This window comes from Macrotis lagotis, chromosome 2, assembly GCF_037893015.1.
Source record: "Macrotis lagotis isolate mMagLag1 chromosome 2, bilby.v1.9.chrom.fasta, whole genome shotgun sequence".
Classification (NCBI taxonomy): Eukaryota; Metazoa; Chordata; class Mammalia; order Peramelemorphia; family Peramelidae; genus Macrotis; species Macrotis lagotis.
Window position 1 is genome coordinate 124,749,189 of NC_133659.1, and position 3,708 is coordinate 124,752,896.

Below are 3,708 nucleotides of genomic sequence, written 5' to 3' on the forward strand. Positions count from 1 at the left end.
ACCAATATTCATGGTACACTGATTGAAAAGAGTTCTCCATGAGGCACCATATTCTAAGTGATGGGGAATATAAAATAGTGCACTCATCACTCCTGCCTTCAGTGAGTTTCCAAATTATTTGACTGGGAATATAGTATTTGCAAACACAACAAGAACTGCACAAACAATGTGTAGGAAAATGCCAATTACTGGTATACAAATCACATAGAGATAGTAAAGGAATTAATTGGAGGGACAAATCAGGAAGGTTTTCTGAAGGAGGTAGTTTGATTTGACCTTTGCTGAAGAGGGTATTTCATTATTCACTTTTGTGACCATCTATTGAAACCTACCATCTTGCCTGGATCTGATGGCAACTGTTTGGTGAGCCAAATCTGTTGACTTTATTTCAGGTCTAATGGAAAAGTATCCATGGAAAAGAACCCACACTGACAAATGGAAGTCTGAGAAGAGAATCTTTAGGTTTAGGGTTAGTTTGGATTCTGAGTTTTCTGGGATCAACTAAAGGATGGGGGAAGAAAGGAGAAAGTTGGGTTAGAATGGACCTCCATAGTGAGTAATTATGGTGTGCACAATCTGAAGGGCTAGCAAACTGTAGTCTTCACCAACACCAAGTAAGGTCACCATTAAAGACATGACATATTGCTAGCACTGTACAAAGTGATTAAGAGTAAGTCTCTGTCTTCTAAGTGTTTATTAGGGATCATAGGATTATCTGATTCTGAGTTGAAAACAATAATCCATTTCAACTCTCTTTGTAGATGAGATTTAGAGATATTAAATTCTTTGCCCAAAGTCATAATAGCTATCATATAGTAGAGTTGAGGAGTTGAACCCAATCTTATGATTTAAAATTCAAAGTTCTTTCAATTTCACAAGCTTTCTATTATTTTAGATCAAGAATTCTTAATCTTTTTTGTGACATGGATCTAGTGGTGTGTGGATCAATATTTAATAACCAGATATTTAAAAAGATGCATGCAGCACAAATTTTAAAAATTAATCTACATTACTAGCATGTTCTTAAAACTTTTAAAATTCTAGATAATCAATAAAATAATCAATTCAAGTCCTGAGTTGTAGTATTTATCGATTTTTTTGTTTTTTTTGCAAGGCAATGGGGGTTAATAATGTTAATAATGATCACATAGCTAGTATATATCAGGTATCTGAGGCTGAATTTGAACCCAGGTTCTCCTGATTCCACAGTCAGTGTTCTATCCACTGCACTACCTAGTTACTCTTCATTTATTGATTTCTAAGGTGTAAATGCTCACACTGAAAATTTAACAAGCCACTTGCTTATAAATTACTCTAGCATATGAAATATGGGGAAGCTTATGACCCCTTCTCAGTATAATGTCTTAAAATACATAACATAAAATATGTAGAATTATAAAGGAAACAAATTTTATTGAAATAAAATATTTTTTCCCATTTAAGGTCCCTAAAAGCTATTCATAAAACCCTTTGTGGGTCCATAGATCCCAGGTTGCTTTAGAGTCATATTAGTGACATAAGAGGAAGTATAGTACAGTGGCTAGAGAACTGTCCTCAAAACTAGGAAGACAGGTACCTTCTCTGGCACATAGTGCCTATATGACCTTGTGCAAATTACTTAGCATCTACATATTCTAAATGGTTCTCTAAGATAAGGTGCCAATCTGAATTGGTAGAGGAAGTTTTCCCTGAATTCCCAGGTTCAGTTCTTAATCTCTATATCCTTTTTCTTATTAAGAACATATAGCGGCAGCTAGGTGGTGTAGTGGATAAAGCACCAGCCTTGGAGTCAGGAGTACCTGGGTTCAAATCTGGTCTCAGACACTTAATAATTACCTAGCTATGTGGCCTTGGGCAAGCCACTTAACCCCATTTGCCTTGCAAAAACCTAAAAAAAAAAAAGGAACATATGGCAAGTTTTTTTTTTTCTGGTCTCCATCTTCACTCCAGCAGAAGCAGGATCATTGTGTCCCAGGCTTTACCATGCAGCTGTTTGTTCATGCACAGGCTCTGCATACCCTCGAGGGACTGGGCAGGAGACTGTTGCCCAGATCAAGGCCTGGGTAGCATATCTAGAGGGCATTGCTCCCAAGGATCAGGTCTTGCTTCTAGGCAGTTCCCCGCTGGAGATGAAGCCGTCTTGGGGCAGTATGGAACTTCTGGCCACTCTGGAAGTGGCTAGCTGAATGCTAGGAGGTAAAGTTCACTGCTCTTTAGCCCTAGCTGGAAAAGTTGAAGGGTCAGATGCCCAAAGTGGCCAAGCAGGAGAAGAAAAAGAAGACTAGATGTGTTAAGAGGGCAATACAATTGACACTTTGTCAATGTAGTGCCCACCTTTGGCAATGCTAGCTCCTAATCCCTGGTAGTTCCCATCTGTCCCCAATAAAGTCAGTACAACTATTGGAAAAAAAATCCAGTAAGCAAAGAATTATGCAAATTAATATAATAATCCTCCAGGAGTTTGGAAAAGGAGAAATATGATTGAGAGCTGAATTTCAGGAGGAAGATGATCATGGGGAAAGAAGGGGGATACATTATAAACAGGGAGATGGGAAAGAGTGAAGGCACTTATAAAGCAGGATTATCTCACTGTTGTATTTGTAGCTATATCTCTATACAGTACCTGATACATAATAGGCATATAATAAATGATTTTTGAGTGAATAAAGAAAAAATTTTAAGTCATGACAATATATAACATGTCTGTGGAATGATGAGTAGACAATTTTGGCATTAATGTAGGGGACTAGAGAAGAAATTATAAAATGTCAGATTTTGAAGGTGCCTTACAGGTTAAGGGACTTGTCTAAGGAATAACAGTGAATTCTAATGGTAGGGTCGGCATTTGAACCTGCAGGTTGACCCTCTGCCCTATACAGGAAGTATGGTTGGAGGGGTCATATTTATCATCCTCTCTAAAATCATGGGAGAAAGACTTCCTGGAAAATCCCATCCTCTTTGAACTTATGGGGAAGAGGCTTCATGGTCAATACAGGATTTCCAGAGCAGTTTGAATAGAATTAATACTTCATATACAGATCTGGGATATATTCCTAGGATATGGTTCCTTAGAAGAGGTTTGGAGAAAACAGTGGAATGGAAGATGAGGAGAGAAATGAGTAAATTTTACTGAGGGGCTGGAGCTAAATGTGAGAGAGAAGGTAAAAACCAAAAAAATTGTCTGGGGTCTTTTTGGGGAAGGGCCTTGTTACTATAGTATACTGTGAATGGCACATAGTAGGTGCTTTAATAAGTAAATTTGTTGAATTTGATTTGAATATACAAATTGAAAATCTTCCCAGCTCCAACCTTTCACTTTTGGTGGTATCTTTGATCCCTTCCTCCACTTTTTTTTACACCATCATCGGGAAATAGCTTTTCATTGGTTCCTTTATATTCAAATCAATTAAGGTCCTACTGCATAGAAAGCAGTGCCCCATAGTGGGTATAGTACTAAACCAGGAAGTTCTTAGTCTCTATCCTATCGAAAATTATAAATTGCAGGGAGAGGGAGGGAGGGAGAGAGAGGAGGAGAAAGAAAGAAAGAGAGGGAGAGAGAGAAAGAGAGAAGAGAGAAAAGAGAGAAAGAGACAGAGAGACAGAGACAGAGAAGATCCCTGTTCTCTTGGACTTTATGATCTCAGCTTCCAGAAAGTGAGTACTTCATTCCTGCTTTTTGGAAAAGAACTGTGTTGCAGTGACAGGAAC

General features: G+C 38.1%; 1 pseudogene; it reads left to right on the forward strand.

Annotated features, from left to right (window-relative positions):
• Nucleotides 1-1,983: 1,983 nt before the first annotated feature.
• On the forward strand, nt 1,984-2,356 carry LOC141511947 (ubiquitin-like FUBI-ribosomal protein eS30 fusion protein; annotated as a pseudogene).
• Nucleotides 2,357-3,708: the final 1,352 nt, after the last annotated feature.